The 20,184-nt window shown below is 36.7% G+C and overlaps 1 protein-coding gene and 1 long non-coding RNA gene across 7 annotated transcripts in view; one reads left to right on the top strand and one right to left on the bottom strand.

The window, feature by feature from the left end:
* TRIQK (triple QxxK/R motif containing) overlaps positions 1 to 5,974 on the bottom strand; it is an 86,942-nt gene extending 80,968 nt beyond the window's left edge. For 2 of the 6 annotated variants that reach the window (XM_058698552.1, XM_058698550.1), the window contains exon 1: positions 5,839 to 5,974. The gene's annotated coding sequence lies outside the window, so the exon portion shown is untranslated. Of the gene's footprint in view, positions 1 to 4,693; positions 4,760 to 5,838 lie in introns of all 6 variants that reach the window. The other 4 variants (XM_058698551.1, XM_058698547.1, XM_058698549.1 and 1 more) reach the window with 3 other exon arrangements.
* A 3-nt stretch (positions 5,975 to 5,977) lies between these two features.
* LOC131494300 (uncharacterized) lies at positions 5,978 to 19,830 on the top strand. The gene is made up of 3 exons (XR_009253303.1): positions 5,978 to 6,395; positions 16,497 to 16,669; positions 19,647 to 19,830. It is a non-coding gene; the product is annotated as an uncharacterized LOC131494300 (long non-coding RNA).
* Positions 19,831 to 20,184: the final 354 nt, after the last annotated feature.

The following is a 20,184-nucleotide window of genomic DNA, read 5'->3' on the forward strand; positions in this document are numbered from 1 at the left end:
TGTGATTATGTGAATATTACCTGTGAGGATTACATGGCAAAAGGGACTGTATGGATGTGATTAAATGAAGAACCTCAAAAGGGAGAGATTATCGTGGATTATCCAGGTGGGTCTTTAAAAGCAGTTCACTTTTCTTAGCTGTGGTCTGGATGGGATTTGACTACAGAAAAATACAGGGATGTAATGTTGCTGGCTCTGAAGATGAAGGGAGTCATAATCCAAGGAATGTGAGCAGCCACTAGAAGCTGGGAGAGGCAAGGCAACAGATTCCCTCCCAGAGCCCCCAGAAAGGAACGCAGCCTTGCCAAAACCTTGATTTCATCCCAGTGAGACCTATTTCAGACTTCTGAACTGCAGATTAAGATAATGAATTTGAGGTTTTTAAAGTCACTAAATTTGTGGTAGTTTGTTAAAGCTGGAATATAAAACTAATACAGTTCTCATTTTTAGTTTTTCCTTATCTTTTTGTTTTACCTTACAGTCTTCCTACTGTCACCTAATCATTGTCTGCTCTTCATATACGGAGTTCTCCTACCCATAGAGACCATGAATTCTTGCACATGTTACATGTCAAAGAACTTCCTCAAATGTTCTTTAGCTTAAAATTCTTCTTTGGTTTTCACAGGTATGCCCCTGAGTCTTCTGCTGATTACCTTTTCCTTGGGTTTGTGGAATTTTTTGTTCCACTTTATTCATTTCGAATGCTGTTATACAGCATATTTTGGCTTTGCAAGAGACTATAGACGGGCGCCTGGGTGGCTCAGTCAGTTAAGCGTCCGACTTCAGCTCAGGTCATGATCTCACGGCTTGTGAGTTCGAGCCCCACATCGGGCTCTGTGCTGACAGCTCAGAGCCTGGAGCCTCTACAGATTCTGTGTCTTTCTCTCTCTCTCTCTCTCTGCCCCTCCCCTGCTCACACTCTGTCTCTCTCTGTCTTTCAAAAATAAATAAACATCTAAAAAAATTAAAAAAAAAAAAAAAAAAAAAGAAAGAGACTATAGAGATCATTTCTACACAGTCCTCTTTTCTTAATGTATGTATGTATGGGAGGTGTGAGGGTGGAATATTGAGGAGAGGAGAAAAGGCAGATAATGGACCCCTAGAAAATGACAATATGGAATCAGAAACTGGTTCTTTTTTTTTAATTCTTTTTTAATTGTTTTAAGTTTATGTACTTATTTTGAGAGAACAGAGAGAGTACAAGCAGGGGAGAGGCAAAGAAAGAGGGAGAATCCCAAGCAGGCTCCATGCTGTCAGCACAGAGCCTGACACGGGGTTCAAACTCATGAAACTGTGAGATCACGACCTGAGCCAAAATCAAGAGTGGGAGGCTTAACCGACTGAGTCAACTGGGTGCCCCATAAACTGGTTCTTAAAGAAAAAAAAAAAAAAAAAAAACCTAATATGCCCCTGCCCAGAGACATTCATGCTATATTGAACCACTGTGAATAATGAGAATTATTATAATGTTCAAGCACATTCTTCATAAAAATGGAAGAACACCACAAATCTTCAATTCTAGATATTCACATATAAGGAACTTGATGTCTGGAACATTATCACCCCCTCACCCCCAAATAATTTATCTACTGCTGGAGCCTAGTCTAAAACTTTCAGTCCAGTGTGCCTTCCGTCTAGTGTAGGTTATATACTGTAATCCACAATTAGGATTTTGTCACAGGTATCCATATAATTTATCAGTCTACAACCAGCAATATCTGAATATTTTTAATATCTAAAATATGTTAAAAAGGGTTTTCTTCCTTTTGTCTTTGCCAAAATTTTAAGGTCTTCAGTCCAATTGGTCTGTTATTTTTACAACTATTTCACTGCATAACACTATTATAGAAGAACTAAGTTTCTGTTTATTCCTGCTGTCATTCTCCATGTTCAGTGGCTTGAAAATACATAAGATCCTCTCATTTACGGGAGGTTCAACAAAACAGAATTTGTTAAACCTCTGAGTACACAGTATTTATCTTTCTATCGTTTTTTAGCATTTCCAAGTTAAGAAGCTAAGAAATCATCTTTTCTTTTTCAAGAAAATATATACCTATTGCACTCTATCATCACAAAGGTACTCAACATTTCTGGGGCACCTGGGTGGCCCACTCAGTCCATTAAGCCTCTGACTCCTGGTCTAGGCTCAGGTCACGATCTCAAGGTTTGTGAGATCAAGCCCCATGTTGTGCTGACAGTGTCTGGACCCTATTGGTATTCTCTTTCTCCCTCTCTCTCTGCCCCTCCTCTATGCTCATACTCTCTCTCTCTCTCAAAATAAATAAATAAACATTAAAAAAAAGATACTGAACACCTCTGTCATACAAGAAAGGATTAAATGTATGTACCAGGTGTGAAAAGATTTAGCTCTTAGACTCTAGATCCTTCTCTGTTCAGTTAGAAATGTTTTGAGGATATCAAATATTATAAAATATGCATTAGTATTTTCTATTAGCATTGTTTTAGTCATTCTTGGAAAATACCAAAAAATAGCTATTTTCTAAGCAGTATTTTTATTAAGACCTTCACACTTAGAGCTTAATCTATTGATGACAAAAACATGAACACAGAGGAACAAAGACTAGGGTGAAATCTCGTCTAGCCTCATGCCTCCATGTAGAGGAACTTCCACTGGAACAGCAGTTCTCAAAGGACATGTTTTTGGCCTTGGAGTGTGGGAAGAAAATTCTTCATTGAGCTGGACCTCTATGTTACACAATACTTACCATTCCTAAACTTCAGGGTCCCAAAAGCCATAAGCTTTTAAAGACACAGTAATAATTTAAAAACACCTCCACTTATTTCAAAAGACCCAAAGGGATCATCTAGGGTGGAAAATCAGAGCTCTAGGTTAACAGTCCTGGCCTCAGATCCTACTCCTATCCACAGCTTCCCAACGTGAGAGTTATCTGATTGGTGACTGGCGGCTGAAATCCACTGGTCCATATTACTCTGATGGGTAGATATTAGCTATTAGAAACCTGTCAATACTAGAGTTTTTCCTTCTTTTACTTCATTGCTAATTCTGGGTAAATGTACCTTTTCTGCAAACTGAAATGATCTCTCACTGAAGAAAAGATGTAAGAAAAGACGAGGTAGGAGGTAGGAGGTAGGAGGAGGCAGAAAGTACTGGTACTCATTTCGGGTCTCCCATCCAAAGCCCTATGCCAAATCAGCTCTTTAGTAAGGAAGGTGATATTGCAAACTCCCTCTGTCTGTTTACACACCCAAGAGAGTGAGGAAAAATAAAGCGATTATTTATTGAGCCCCTAAAAACTGTAATTCTAGCAGAATGCTTTCTCTAATCCATTTATCTTTATATCAGTTTCTCTACCAGAAATGGAGTTGAGAAAGGGATAGTCAAATACTAAATAGATAAAATAAAATTATAAATGATAAGGCAAATGACATGTGCTCCTATATACTCTTACGTTTATTAAAAAAGCAATACATATTTTCTCTTTTCAGTGATTTCCCTTTCTGATGATAATGTCTACCACATATGCCCACTCTCATTGATAAACCTAAAGAAACTTTAGGAAAATTCAGGCTATTTATAGCCTTTATTTTCATACAGAAATCACGAAAAAAAACCATAGTGGAACCAATCACAATACTTTTTAGCCATGGGAAATTAAAATAGTATGAAAAATGATTCAAATTGAAGAAAAGAGTTCTAGGAATCAGGTAATGGTATTCAAGTGGCATAAACATAATCAGCTTTTCTTTGTCCAAAATGGACTGTGATAGAAGAGAAAGTTTATGTTTTTAATGTTTATCTCAAAAATACAATTTAACATTTTCGCAAAATATTTGACAATGATTTCTTTTTTTCACTTGCTTAAATATAAGAATATCCTTTAAGAGAATAATCAAAGGGCATTTGAAAAAAATTACAGTTTACATGGTTTTGAAAGACAGCAACAATTTATTGAGCACTGGTAGTTCCTGTTTATTAAATGGTTAAAAAAAAAAAAAGATTGGCTTAAGATGCTGAACTAAAATTAAGCTATGGTAAAATGCAATGTGGAAGAAAGAACAAAGACCGAATTCTGTTCCCAGCTATGTTCTCAGTCACTCTTTGGTATGAAGCAAGGGGGGGAATAATTTCCTTATCCCTCAAGAAGTTGACCCAAAACAGGGTCTTAATCCAGAGTCCAATTACACTTCAAACAGTGTCTTTCTCTAAGGGGAGACTGAATAGCTTTCTTTAACTTCTCAAAGCAGTACATGATATCAAGGTCATTCATCCTTAGATTAGAAGGTAATCTTTCCGAATCCTTTCAGGCTATGTATATACTTTGAAAAACCAAGTGATGTCAAGGGGGAGAAAAAGTGTCATGCAAGATATTTAAGGCACCACTTAACAAGAAGTATTCACAGAATCAACAAATAAATGAGTTGCTTCATTTCTAAATAACCCGATGATAAGAGAAGTCCCAAGGGAGGTTTGAAACTACTTTAAGCTAAATGATCATACTTCTATGTGTTTACAAATTCAGATCATATAGACAAAAAGATAGAGTGCAATCAATAACACTTCACATCTGTGTAAATTATTAATAATACTTTCATAATCAATTATTCCCCCTTAATTTTTAGGAACAAAGAGCAAAGTATAGATGAGGAAACAGTTATGAAGGTTATTGGCCAAGGACAAACATTCCCTAACCCTGACAGTTTTCTGACTTACAGGCCAAGGTTCTCCTCAGTGTTCTGAGAAGTACAAGCTTCCTTCTTGTAGATTTATACAGTAAACCTAGCAGAAGGAAGTAAAAGTAGACTTTAGCTCCTTATGTGTTTTCTCTCTGGAATGTTTGTTCTGCTCAATCATTTGGGGCCAAATGATAGGAGCAAAGAGATCTGAAGTGGTTATCTGTGGTTACCATCTTACAGTTAATCATTAAATGTGGGCCAATCAAGCCGAGGGGCTTGATCCAATTAGTATCTATCACCCACTTTCCACAGTAGGAACTGGAAAGGGAAATCATGTATTGGAGCTTGTCCAAAAATGAACTGCCTCAACTTCTTGAGCCGCTCATTGTGCTCAAACGTTACAGCAGAGAGAAAAATAATTCCAGGTAGAAGAAATTAGATATCCTATCCCCCTTTTCCTAGCCATCCACATGGACACCAACACCCTGTGGGTCCAGGGATTCACCAAGCACCAAGCAAAGATCCTTTCCTCCCATCCCACCCTAGTCCCTCCCACAACCCCGTGCAAATAAAGCCACCTCAACGCTGCCTGAAGCTCTTCTCTGCAAATGTTTTGGTCTGCAGATATTTATTAAGAAGGGGAAGGCTGGTAAAAGTACGGAGTGGAGTAATACCAGAGAAAAGCCAAAACAAGAACTACGAGACCCCGAGTGCTGGACTGTAAAATAACAGGACACGAATTAACTGACAGCACAAGAGAGCCAATCCCCAACCGAGAAAGAGGCTTCGGGAGGTGGGTGGAGCTAAAATTTCCAGGGCCCTGCGCCGGCGCCAGACACGCTGGCAGGACGGGAACCGCTCGTTCCTTAGCAACAGAGGCGGCCACGCCCACCCACCGCCCCAACTCCGTGCTCGCCGTCCCCACCCCCACCGCGAGCGCCCTGCACGCCGGAAGGGGTCCTTAAGTGATTACCGTACCTACTGGGTTTCCCTAGCTTCGGGTTCCCGGTCTTCCAGAGCCTCCCTACGCCCAGCCAGCCCAAGCGCCGCTCTCAGGCAGGAACGACCACCTCCTAAACGCTCTGGGGACTCGCTAAGGACGTGCGCCCGCTTTCAGTCCCGGACCCCAAGCCTCCCTGGCAGGGCCGCCCCAGCCCCCTCGCCCTCGCCGGACACACACACCTTAGCTCAGCCAAGGCAAGGGCCGACAAACTTCGTGTCCTGCTGGAAATGTTGCTGTCCACGGTCCTGTCACTCAGAGGCAGGGGCGGGACGAGTAGGCTGCACACCCCCTACTCCCAAGGGGCTGTACGGAAAGAGGCGGGGCTTGGCGGAGAGGGACAGGACCCGTCCCCAGCCTGCGCTCCGATTGGTCAATCTCTCTCCCTCCTCTGCGCGGGTCCTGGTCGCCGAGGCGTCGGCCCCGCGGCCTTTCCTTCCTTTTGACGCGAGTCCCAAGCTCTAATACCTGACTCACAAAATGACCATAGAAATTAAAAATAAGGACTATGACTTGTTTTATAACTATGAAAGACAAAATTATGTTCTTTTCATTACTGAACCCTTCCCAGCTAAACACGCACACATACTCCCATCCCCAATCTCCGGGGAGCATCCCATGGGGGAAGCATGAACTGTCTCTGAAAACAACATTGTTTGCAGATTCAAGCTTTTCACAGGAGATGAATCAATTTAGGAAAGGTGATTCCTGAAACATGACCAACAACAAAGCTTTGGAGGTATGTCCAGGTACTCAGTTTTCACGTCTACCAAATGGGAATGAAATACAAAGTTATTATTTGGAAAGCACTCGACAATTGAATGATTTATACCTTTTAATCCTGTAATTCTCTCAACACCCAATGTTATTATCCAAGGCCTGTGAACAATGAAAAAGGCTCAGATAGGTTACATTTGTTCAGTCATTCAACAAATGAAGAAGTGCCTGCAGTCATTACTTTTTATATTGTGGTACGTTGAATTTAAAATTCTTTCAAAAACCTGTGCGATTTTCAATTTAAGTTTTCTCTTGCTTTAGTGTAAGTCATTTTCCTCTAGGCCAGCCAGCCTATCATAGCTAAAAAAAAAAAAAAAAAAAAAAAAAAACCTTGAGAAAGTAAATAGCGTACAGAAAACAGAAGGACTGAGACAAGTATAAATAGACTAACTAGAAGGTCTCTGAAATCTCCTAGGATATCAGAGCCAGGAATTGAATCCAAAATGTAATTTTCTTTTCTTTTCTCCTAAATCATTTGCTGGTCTCCAGTTCCTCTCCCCGAAATAAAGGTAGAGTTAAATGAGATTATCTTAATACTCTTAACCAGATTTGTATGTGTGTGGCTTTAAAATAGTGTAACCCTTTTTCCTTCTGTATTAAACCAATACCCAGAAGTGTTTATCTTGTCAATACAGTAATAATAATAAAGGAAAAACAAAACAAAACAAAACAATACTTCTGGACAAGTACTTTGAAATTCAATTAAAATGTCCACTATGATAAAATTGTTGGAATGAAAGAAACATTCCAATTGCAAATGATTTTATTCTTGTGTCCTGCTGAATTTTCAAATTCTTCTGAAACCTCACTATGAGTACTTCTCTACAAAATTTCTTGATTTCTATGACTCATGATCACCATTATGTTTCTTTAATCTTTTAAAAATATTTAGTTTTAGATTAAAAAGAAAGAGCTATGATTGTATATTAATAAGTATGTTACATAAATAAATACTGTAAGATTCAAATAAAAGTGGTGAATTATTTATTTGAATTCTTTTTCAATTGCATATTCAAATAAGTACAGCAAATGCATTTGTTTGACTATTCTCACATATATAAGAGATTATACATTTAAATAAATGTATTGTATGCATGTAAATGTGTAATCATTGAAATAAACACAGCTGTATATTGCCCATATGTATAGCTCCAGATGTTTGAAACATACATTCAAATTTCTGGAACTCTACACCTTGGTATCTAGTTAAACATCCAGTAGAAAATACTGTGTCACATATACATAGAAATACATTTCAAAACTCTATCTGCAGTGAGGAAATAAGGTTAGAACAATGAATAATGAGTCTCTATCACCGAATTTCTATCTGGAACATATTCTTACAAGATAGCTTATCCTGGCAAGTTGTTCTGCAAGCATATTCTATAAAATGAATACTAGCCAACTTACCCTGTATGAATATGACTATTGCAAAGTAGTCTTGCAAGTGTCTACCCAAATACTTAACCAACCTCCAAAAAATAATGTTTCCAATTAACTTCACTTTTGGAGTAGGAGAGTCTCATGTTATCCATGCCTCAATTATTTACTTTTTAACTCACATTTCTGCTCTAATACTTGGAACATACATAATTTGAAATTCCACTGTAGGCAGTAATGAACATTAGAAGAAATTAGGAAGTACAAACTAACCAGATATGAAATAAAGTATGTCTTAGGGACATTGAACAAGAAGTAAATGGCTTAATGTAAAATTAAAACATCCAGATGTATGTTATGCATATGCTTATTTCTTTACCATGCTATATAAAACATGCTATATTTAAATTTGTAGTAAGTTGAAATATAAATTAGAATCCAATAATTATATGTGCTAACATCTTTGGTCTAGATGATTATGTATGTAGCTTGAAATTTGGGAGAATCCATTTGTAGAGATCATTTGTAGAAATTATGATTCTGTCAAAACATATGAAATTCATTGACTATATTAAAATAAAATATTAAAATGTCAAATTATTAAAACTTACTTGGGACTTATTTACCTTAAATTTTAAAGGTTGAAATATCCAAATTAGCTCTCTCAGTAGCTGCAATTGGTTGGTTAATAGGTCAAACATGCATATTACCATTTCTGTTTAGTCATCCTAGAACATTAGGGAGGCATTTAAGGAGAATTTTTTTAAAACATATATAGAAATGATTTTTCATGTGAGTTCATTTAAGAAATCCCTGTGTGTGACCTCCAGTCTATGTTTGAAAATCTTGGTTTTAGCCCATAGAAATATATTGAAACCACTTAATAAAACCTAGAAAATGGATATGCTTTTTCTGAAGAAAAACTTTGTTTATAAAACTCAGAAAATTAATAAACCATAAAGTATTTTTATTAATTTGTGCAATATTTGAAATTATAGTTACATAGCAGCACATTTTTAGAATGAACTTTTCTTTAAAGCTAACTGACATACATTATTAAATACATATCTCAATGTTTGCTTTTTGAGTAATGGAATGCAAGATTGTCACTGAAATCTAGAATAAAATTATTTATCTCAAAAATGTTCTTCAGATGATATAGGCAATATATATAGAAATATATCTATAGAAATATATCTCTCTATATATAAATATATGGAAAATTATTTCATGTACTTGGAAGAAAGATGGATCACATATTACAAATATTTTGAGGATATAATTTCAAATGTACAGCTGTCAGCTATTTACCTGGCAAAAGACATATAGGTGAAAGGTATATATCTTGTAGCCAGTTGAAAACGTTCACATTTACTTTTTTTTTTCTGGTCATTGGAAGTTTAATCCAATATGACAATGACTAAATGTTCTGAGATTAGGATGCAATTTACAGATAATTCACTGATAGCATTTTCCCCCTTCTTAGGGGTCCCCATAATAATAATGGCTTTTCCAGTGGATAGCCCCTTTATATTCAAGTGGTGACTCATTAATCAAAACGGCTTTGATTTTGTGCCCCTTACCTCTCAAAACAAGGCCTCTGAATCCCTCACATCAGGAGGAAAGAGCAACTGCCGATTTTCGATTTTCGTAGTTTCCACTGCAGCAGGGCAGAATTGAGGCACAGCATCTGGATGTACTTTTGTCATTTATTATTGCTAAGGCTCATCAATATTATATTCATTTAGCATCACACTGAGAAGAGCCATCTTCCTATGTTCCCCCCGTGTATCTTAACCCCCAGTTTCTCCAACTCAGGTATTTCAGAGCCTACTTACCGATGCTTCACTTGTTCATTTATAATCATTCATCACTTTTTAGTGTACTTTATATATAATTTGCCTATTTATTATGTGCATTACTTATCTTTCTCTACCTCAAGAATGTAAGTTGCTTGGGGCGCCTGGGTGGCGCAGTCGGTTGAGCGTCCGACTTCAGCCAGGTCACGATCTCGCGGTCCGTGAGTTCGAGCCCCGCGTCAGGCTCTGGGCTGATGGCTCGGAGCCTTGGAGCCTGTTTCCGATTCTGTGTCTCCCTCTCTCTCTGCCCCTCCCCCGTTCATGCTCTGTCTCTCTCTGTCCCAAAAAAAAAAAAAAAAAAAAAAAAAAAAAGAATGTAAGTTGCTTGAGGGGTAGAGATCCCATCAGTTTTATTAACTGATGTACCCCAAGTGCTGAGATCAGTGCCCGGCACCTAATGGGCACTCAAGAAAATTTTGATTAAATTTAGTGTTCTGTATAGTTGTGATTGATTTAATTATTTATAATATTCTAGTGCATGGATATGTCACAACTCATATATCTATTCTTCTACTCCAGGGCTTTGGAGCTATTTCCGGGTTTGTTCTATGATAAACAGGGCAGTTGTTAACATTGCTACTGCAGATTTACAAGAGTTTCTCTTTGATTTGTTACTAGGAGTAGAATCAAAATTTGTAGAGCGTGTGCACATTGTAAATGAAAGTATAATACCAAGGGTGCCTGGGTGGCTCAGTTCGTCGAGTGTCTGAGTTTTGATTTCGGCTCAGGAATGATCCCAGGGTCATGGGATCAAGCCCTGTGTAGGGCTCTGTGCTGAACATAGAACCTGCATAAGATTCTCTCTCTCTCCCTCTGCCCTCACCCCAACTCGTGTGTGCTCTCTCTATATATATATAAAAATAAGAAAGTATAATACCAAATTTTTCCCAAGGTGTTATACTATTTTTCCCTCCTAACAGAAAATGTGTTTGTAAGATTCAAATGTATTGATCTTTTCAGAAAACCAAATTTTGGCTTTGTTAACTTTGTCATATTTGTTTTCTATTTCATTGATTACTGCTTTTCTTTATTATTTCCTTTTTTCTGCTTACTTAATTTTCTTATTTTTCTATATCACTAAGTAGAAAGTAAGATAATTGATTTAAATTGTTATCCTTTAAAATTATTGGCGTTTAAAGCTAGAAAATTACTTCTAAAGACTGCTTTAGTGATGTCCCATAAATTTTGATGTGTTTTAATTAGGATTCTTTTGGAAATATTTAAAATTTTTCTTTCTGTGAGTTTTTTTATCATTGGGTTATTTATTTAGAATTGTCTTGTTTAGAGTCCAAGTATTTGGGAGTTTTCTAAATGTCTTTTTGTCATGGCCTTTTAATTTAACTCCATTGTTGTTCAAGAATATACACTGTAAGATTTCAAATTTCTGAAAGTTATTGAAACTTATTTTATAGCCCAGCATACAGTTTATCTGAACGATTGTTCTCAGTGTACTTGAGAAGAATGTGTATTCTGCAATTGTTGGATGTAGTGTTCTAGAATTAATAATATGTATCCTTAAATTATTGCTGGGATTCATCAATGTTATGTACTTGTAAAATTGTGTATTTAAGAGCGATCCCTGTATGCCCTCCTTTCACACTCCCCCAGTTTTTACCTCCACTACCAACATCCCAGAGCTGGACTTCAGCTTCACATCTCACACATGTTACATTCTGCTTCCCATTCATACACCACACTTCACAAATGTCAGAACCTTATGACAGTGTAATTCCACGTATCTGTCCCCACACCATCATTTGTATTATTGTTGCTGTATATGTTTGTTTTAAATGCATTGTAAAACTTCAATGTAAAATGTATTTGCTTTTGACCTAAATGGTTAGCTTTTTTAAAGAAAACAAAGAGAATTGTCTTTTAGATTTACTCACATAATTACCATTTCTGGCACTTTTTGTCCTTTTGTACATCTCTGACAATTTTAATTTTCTTTATATTATGGAACTAGTATTTTTTTTATCCGTTCCAACTTTCAAGTTTCCTTTTACACAAAATATGAGATTATAAATGATTCTATTTTTGTGTACATATATATGTGAGTATACTTCTTTCAAATAAAAATGGATACAAATAAACACATACATACATACACTTTGACTTTTGAACATTTTCTTTGAACTCAACAAAATATAACTACACATTTCAATAATTTTTTGCAACATTCATCTGAAGTTACATTTACTCTCCCGTGTTATCTTCAGAAATAAGGAGATTGAGGTTAGAGAGATTAAACTTTTAACAATTACTTTAAAAAGCCATTAAAACTTATTGTGTACTTTTATTTTTTAATTATTATCCATCTTCCCTAACCCAATACTGTAAGATTCATTCCTCTTCAATAGCATATAATGCTTAGCTCACTACAACCTCCTAGATAGATCTTCAAAAATTATAATGAGTAAATAAAATAATGAATTTGAGGTTTAGATATAGATATAGGTATAGATATAGATAGATACAGATGCTGGAACAAAAAATGCAGTTCAAGTGCATTTTTTCCCATCCCCTGAACCACCTCTGGCAACCACTAATCTGTTCTCTCTCTCTCTCTCTCTCCCTCTCTCTCTCTGTCTATATGTGTGTGTGTGTGTGTGTGTGCACGCGCGTGTGCATGTGTGTGTGTGGGGGGGCTTATTTGGGTTTTTTTTGAGATGGGAGTTATTTGTTTTGTTTCTTTTTAGATTTCATATATAGGATTGATCATCTGGTTTTTGTCTTTCTCTGACTTATTTCACTAAGCATAATGCCCTTGAGTCCCTCCATCTTGTCACAAATGGCAAGATTTCATTTTTTATGTCTGAGTAATATTCCATTGTATATAGTTATAGTTGTTATGGTTATAGACATAGACATAGATGGATATAAATATATAGATACAGATATAGATATAGATATAGATATAGATATAGATATAGATATAGATATAGATAGATATAGATATGCATACACATGTACCACAATTTCCTTATCCATTCATTGATGGACATGGTTGTTTCTATATCTTGGCTATTGTAAATAATGCTGCAATGAACATACAGGTGCATATCTTTTTGAGTTAATGTTTTCATTTTCTTCAGGTAAATACCCAAGAGTGGAATTGGGGGATCATATGGTAGTTCTATTTTTAAGTTTTTGAGGAACTTTTCATACTGTTTTCTGTAATGGCTGTACCAATTCACATTTAACCAAAGCACCCTTGAGAAAGAAAAACAAACCTGGAGGCCTCACCCTCCCAGAACTCAAACTATATTACACAACTCTAGTAATTAAAACAATATGGCATTGGCATAAAAACAGACACAGATCAAAGGAACAGCATAGAGATCCCAGAAATTAACCCATGCATATATGGTCAATTAATTTACAACAAAGGAGCCAAGAATATGCAGTGGGGAAAGAAGCTTCTTCAATAAATGGTGTTAAGAATTAGCACTTGTTGTGATGAGCACTGGGTGTTGTATTTAAGTGATGAACCATGGGAAACTACCCCAAAAACCAAGAGCACACTTTACACACTGTATGTTAGCCAATTTGACAATAAATTATATTTTTAAAAAAGAATTCATATTTTTTATTGGTCTAGGTGCATTGGTAATATTTTCTCTCAGATTTTATTTGTCTGAAAATGTCTCCTCTCTTCTTTTTGCAAGTTACTTAGAATTTGAAGTTGAAAGTAATTTTTCTTTGAGCTCTTTAAATAAGTCAGTCAATTGTCTTCTTGCCATCATGTTGCTTATGTGAGGTTAGCCATTATTTTTCTTACTCCTGTTTGCAATCTATCTTTTTGTTCCCATCTCCGACTGCTTTCAAGATGCTATCTTTGGTTTTCAGTCTTGTGACTATCATGTGTCTAGGGGGTACATGTACTCCTCTTTGTATTTATCTTACTTTGATTTTGCTGAGCTTAGATATGTAAGCCAAGGCTTTAAATTATTTGGGACGTTTTCAGCTATAACTTTTCAAATAACTTTTCTGGCCTATTGTAATTCTTTCATTCTTATTTTTATCTTTTATTGAAGGATAGTTGATATACAATCTTATATTAGCCTCAGGTGTATAACATAGCGATTTGACACCTATGTACATTATGCAATTCTCGCCATGTAAGTGTAATTGCCATCTCTTCGTTCTTTAATGCCATTTGCATGAATGATAATGTATCACACTGATCACTGGGGTTCTGTTAATGTTTAAGCCTTTACTCTGTTCTGCAGATTGGATGCCCACTTCTGCTGTCTTTAATCTGTCCTTAAGCTTATTCAGTACTTTTTTAATTCAGTTACTGTAGAATTTTTAGAATTCCCATTTAAATGTTTTCTGTATTTCTATTTATGTTTGTTATAGTTCTGTCTGCCGAGATTCCTTAATTCTTCACTCATTAAGGCCATATTTCCCTTTAAGGCCTTGAACATGTTTATAATAGTTGCTTTCAACATTTTACCTAGTAATTAAAACATCTAGGCCTTCCCAAGATCAGTTCTCTTCACTGCTGTTTTCTTTGCTGTTGGTCATATTTTCCTGTTTCTTTGTATATCTGGTAACTTTTTATTGTATACTAAACATTGTGGATGATACACTGTAGGGGCCCTGTAGTATATTAAATTCCTCTGACAAGTGTTTTTTGTTTGTTTGTTTGTTTGTTTTCTTTTGTCTGTTTTTTATTAGTAGCAAGTTCAGTTATATCTAACCACCTTGGATTTGTCAAGGCTTGGTTTTATACTCTGTGAAGGTGGATTAAAGGAAATTCCGAGATGCTTCTCAAGACCCCCTGTATTGGCTCTCTTCAAATTTCAAATTCTGTTTCCCCTCCTGTTCTTGTCCAGGCTTGGTTTTAAGCTCTGTATAGGTCCAGAGTAGTTCTTTCTTTAGGAAATGGTCCCTTCGCTTAAGGTGTGGTCTTTCTGCTGTCTCAGTTTTATTCCTGAAGTATTTCTGAGGTTTTTTCAGTCTACATGGGGTGGCATTTTATCTCTCAGCTCTGATAAATCTCTAATATGTTTAGTCTTCCCCCAGTCTCATAGCACTGGTCTTTGGTAAGCCTTGCAAAGTCTTTCATTGCATATACCCAGTCTATTTGTTGGCTAAGGACTTGGAGGAAACCTCCAAACAGATTTTTGGATCCTTCCTAATGTGATCTTTCTTCTCTCCAGTATCCAGCCCTACAGATTCCAGCTGTTTTGACAAACCAAACACGGAAATCTGCCTCTGCAAATCAGTGAAACTGATGTGCTTTGCTTGTGCTTCAGCTCTTTATGCTGTGATGGGGAAATTGGCTTCAGACAGAGCTGCAATGAACATGGGGCTCATGTCAAGTGTTTCCCTTCTTTAAGGAATTGTGGTCATGTGCTGACTCTTGCCCAATGCCTGAGAAATATTGCTTCGTATGTTTTGTCCAGTTGTTATGGTAGAAGGGCTGTCTGGCACTAGTTCTTCTGTCATGGCATGAAGTAGATATCCACATTGATATTTGAATTTTGTGTCTTACAGTTCTGCTAAACTTCTTTTTAAATTATCTGCATCATTTTATCTTTTACACAATCATGTCATTTGTAAATGACTGTGTTTTCTTCTCAATATTATTATGTCTTTTTCATGCTACAATATTGAATAGAAGTGATGATGGTAGGCATCCTTATCTTTTCTGTATTCTCAAAGGGAGAGCTTTAAACATTCTTTCCTAAGTATTGGGTAGCTGTGAATTTTTTTATGATATTCTCTACTAGGTTAAGGAAGTTCCCTTTTGCATCTGTCTTTCAAAGATTTTTTTTTTAGGGGCACCTCGGTGGCTCAATTGGTTAAGTGTCGATTCGATATCAGCTCAGGTCATGATCTCATAGTCGTGACATTGAGCCCCCCATCAGGCTCTGTGCTGAGGGTGGAGCCTGCTTGAGATTTTCTCCCTCCCTCTCTCTCTACACCCCCCCCCACCCTGGCTCACACACTCTCTCTCTCAAAATAAACATTTTTAAAAAAACAAATTTTTTTATTTTTTTTATTTTTTTTATTTTTTTTTAACGTTTATTTACTTTTGAGACAGAGACAGACAGAGGATGAACAGGGGAGGGTCAGAGAGAGAGAGGGAGACACAGAAGCTGAAACAGGCTCCAGGCTCTGAGCTGTCAGCACAGAGCCCGACGCGGGGCTCGAACTCACCAGCCGTGAGATCATGACCTGAGCCGAAGTCGGACGCTTAACCGACTGAGCCACCCAGGCGCCCCAAAAAACAAATTTTTTTAAAATCATAAGTGGATATTGGCTTTATCAAATGTATTTCTGCATATTTAGAAATGATCATAGTGATTTTCAACTTTTCCTATTGGTATAATGAATTAGATAATTTTCAATGTTGAAATTAACCCCAGAGGCTTTCTCACCATCCTACCAAGTGCAGCGGAAGCCCTGGCTATTGGCCCAGGTAAACATCTGGCCATACACGGGGCTTCAGTGGGTCATTGGGAACCAGAAACTTTCTTCATCCTTCGGCATCATGCCACATGATATGACCCCAACCAGCAGGGTGACAACACTATCTTCTGTACCTAGGCCAAAGAGACAGGGAAGTGAACTAAGAGAATGGATAAGGACAATCCCACCAAATGTAGCCAAGCAGTGCTGAACCCTTTGCAAAAGCCAATACTTCCACCTATTTTTTACTGAGCTCCAGAATGTATCCCTCAAGGCCAGCATGAGAAATGTGTAGGCCCACAGGACCCCAAGCTCAGAAGGTTCCTGTGTCTGGTTAATGCTCTGCTGTTGACATCATGAAATTGTTAACAATTTTATCTTTGAACTTGTCTTTTGTAAAGGATGTATAATTGGATAATGGAGGATGAGCATGAGCAGAGGAGATACACACAATACGCGTGTTCGCCACCATTCCTTGAAGTCCCACTTGCATGGGGAGTTCAGGATGCCCTATGAGCACAGACTTCTGATGAACCTATGATGTGTGGAAGTTGAGCATAACTCAAAATACAAGGTAAGTGTGTTATGGAAGTCGCTGGCAATACTATTAGAGCATTGGTAGAATATACACATTTAAAGAACTGAAGTAAGAACAGTTGAGTTAGTTTTGTGCCTTGTTACTACTGTTTTAGCAAGAACAAAATGCATATGCATGCTTGAGCTACGACATATGAATTGTATAATTTAAGTATTTCTGCATATCAGTAACTGACCCAGGATATGTGGTCATATAACACGTAGTGCCCCGGGTGGCCTGCTGTCATGCTTTCTTCAATTTCTGCTGGTAGGAAATTATATTACTTTACATATAGTAAAAGAAACTTAAAACAATATATTTCCATTTCCCAGGCCTTTTTTTATTGTCATGCACTTTATTTCCACATATGTTATGATCTTGACACTATGTTATTAATTTTCTTTTAACAATTTTCCTTTAGAAATGTTTTTAAAATATAAAAAAGCTTTTTTTATTTACCTACATATTTATAATTTGTAGTGTTGTTTGCTCCTTTATGTAGATTCATGTTTCCATTGAGTATTATTTTTTTTTTCTGCTTTAAGAACTTCCTTGAACATTTCTTATGATGTCTGTAGTGATGAATTCTTTGTATGACTGAATAAGCCTTTATTTTATCTTCATTTGTTAAGATATTATTTCTGGGTATAGAAGTCCAGGTTGGCAGTTTTCATTTTAGTATTTCAAAGATATCATCCCACTTTCTTCTGCCTTTCATTATTTCCAATAAGTCTGCTATCTGTTATCATTTTATATTTGTTCTTCTATAAGTAATGATCTTTTATTGCTAGCTGCTTTTAAAATTTTCTCTTTATCAGTACCTTTAAGCAATTTGATTATATGTTATGATGTAGATTTCTTCATGTTTCTTGTGTTTTGGTTGTTTGTTTTTTTTTAGTTTCTCGGATCTATGTGTTTATGATTTTTGTTAAATTTGGAAAAATTTCAGTCATTATTGTTTCAAATATTTTTTCTATCCTCTCACTCTTCCTCCAAGGACTCCAAACACATGCACATTAGGTTATTTGACCTGTTCATATTTTTCTATATTTTTCTCTCTGTATAGACTTTTGACAGTTTCTATTGCTCCATTGCATTATATTCAAGTTAATTTATAGTTTTTGCTGTTAACCCCATCCAATGTATTTTTCATATCAGAAATTTCTTTTTTTTAAGTTCATTTATTTATTTTGAGGTGGGGAGGGCAGAAAGATAGGGAAAGAGAGAATCCCAAGCAGGCTCCACACTGAGCATGGAGGCTGATGCAGGGCTCAATTTCACAACCATGAGATCATGAACTGAGCTATAATCAAGAGTTGGACGTTCAACCCACTGAACCACCCAGGCACCCCTCAGAATTTTTTTCTATATCTAGAAGTTCAATTTGGTATTTTTGTCTGTATCATTCATTCCTTTCCCTAACATGTTCCTCCTTCTGGCTGCCTTCTTTAACATTTAGGAGATAAATGTAATAACTGTTTTATCATTCTTATCTACTAATTATATCATTTGTGTCACTTCTGGGTCTATTACTATTGACTGATTTTTTTTTTTCATCCTGTGAGTTGTATTTCCTTATTTCTTTGACCACCTGGCAAATTTTTTTATTGAATGCCCAAAATTTTGAACTTTACCTTGGTGGATGCTAGAAGTTTTTGTGTTCCTAAAATATTCTTGAGTGCAGTTGTTGCCGGAATGCAGTTGTTACTTGGAAACAATTTAATCCCTTTCCGGCTTTACTTTTAAGCTTTGTTAGGCAGGACTACAGCCTGTAGTCTATTAATCTTTCCCCACTACTGACCCAAAACACTGTGTTTATTCTAACCAATGCCCTTTGAATTATGATGTATTTCCACTTTGGCTGGTAGAACATAAACTAAAAATGACCCTGTGTTAGCCCCATAGATTGTTCCGTCTGCTTCTTCCAAGTAGTTCTTTCTCAAACCCAGGTTGTTTCCTCACACACACACACTGATCAGCACTCAGCTGAAATTTGAAAAGGTAACTTTTATGTCTATGCAGAACCCTCACTCTGCAGTATTCTCTGGTCTGGCATTCCTTCCTATGAACTGTAGCTGTTTTGGCCTCACCAGATACTCAACTCCATCATCTTGATTGGGAGGTACAAGCCTTTTCCACTTAGGTCTCCTTTCCCTGCACTGTGGCCTAGGAACTGTCCAAACTGTAAGCTGAGGCATTCAGAGCCCTGACCTAAAATTTTCTTCCCCGGGAGTCAATGTCCTGTGCTGCCTAATATACAATGTTTGAAACCATGCTTTGATAGATGTTGAATTTTTGTTTCAGATGAAAGTTAGCTCTGATCTGTATTGCTTAATTATAATTGGGAACAGAAGTTCCAACTGTTCAATTTTATTTGAAAATTAATTATTAATTATTTGAAAATTAAAATTAAAAAATGGTTGTAGGAGAAAGGTGCAGTCTTTCAAAGAGGATGTGTATCACCATTGTAGGCACATTAAGTAAGAATGTAGAATCACTTAAACCTTTCCTGAAGCATAAGGACCTCAACTTTTGACTGTACATCCATGTAAGTCTAGCTTGAGAACACAACCTCTCAGGGATTTTTTTTTTTCCTTTATCTGCTCAGAAACAGGGCAAAAATAGTTCTTTGAGAATAGAGGCATGAGTATATTTAACTTTGCTTCCTTTTTACACTGAGGTTCTCAACTCAATATTTGAGAGTTTCCTATCATATTTCCCACCTTGGGTGAGCCCTGACTCCTAAAGTCTGTGAGAACCACTGAAGTTTCCAGCTTTGACATACAGTTTCAGGACAAAAACAGTTTCAGTAGTCTTGCTACTCGCTGAAATACAGCTGTTCCCATCAACTGGTACTGCTTAACACACCACCGCTAATCCAGGGGTACGAAACAACAATAATTTTATTAGAATCAAAAATCCTGTGGGTCAGGAACTTGGACTGGACTCAACAGGAAGTGCTTGTCTGTTCCAGAATGTCTGGGGTCTCGTCTGGCAAGTCTGAGCTGCTAAGGAAGGACACAAATGGCTGGTAGGTGGCATGTTCTCTAAGCTCTTCGACACAAATGTCTGGTACCTGGGTCAGTATGTATTGCAAGCCGCATTGCACTTAGCTGGGGTTGTTGGCAGGAGGACCTATTCGTAGCGTCTCTGTGAGATTTGGGATTCTCACAGCATGTTGAGGTCCCATTGCAGATCTGTGGCATGGAAGAAATTATACTCACCTTTGGAAAATGTGACTTGCCATACCTTCTCTTATATTTGTGGTTGAAAATACTTTAATCTTACTAACCTTTGGGGATATATATATATATATATATATATATATGCATCTTTAATTGTTTTTAGTTGTTTTCGGCATTAAGAATTAAACATGAAGAATTCTAGAGACCAATCTGGATATTTAAGTTCAATCGTGTCACTAGGCATAGAGCTCTCAACTTTTATATAAATTTTAGAATCCATTTTTCAAGTGAAAATTTTCCATGAAAATCTTACTGGTATTTTTGTGG

Source organism: Neofelis nebulosa, chromosome 14, assembly GCF_028018385.1.
Source record: "Neofelis nebulosa isolate mNeoNeb1 chromosome 14, mNeoNeb1.pri, whole genome shotgun sequence".
NCBI lineage: Eukaryota > Metazoa > Chordata > Mammalia > Carnivora > Felidae > Neofelis > Neofelis nebulosa.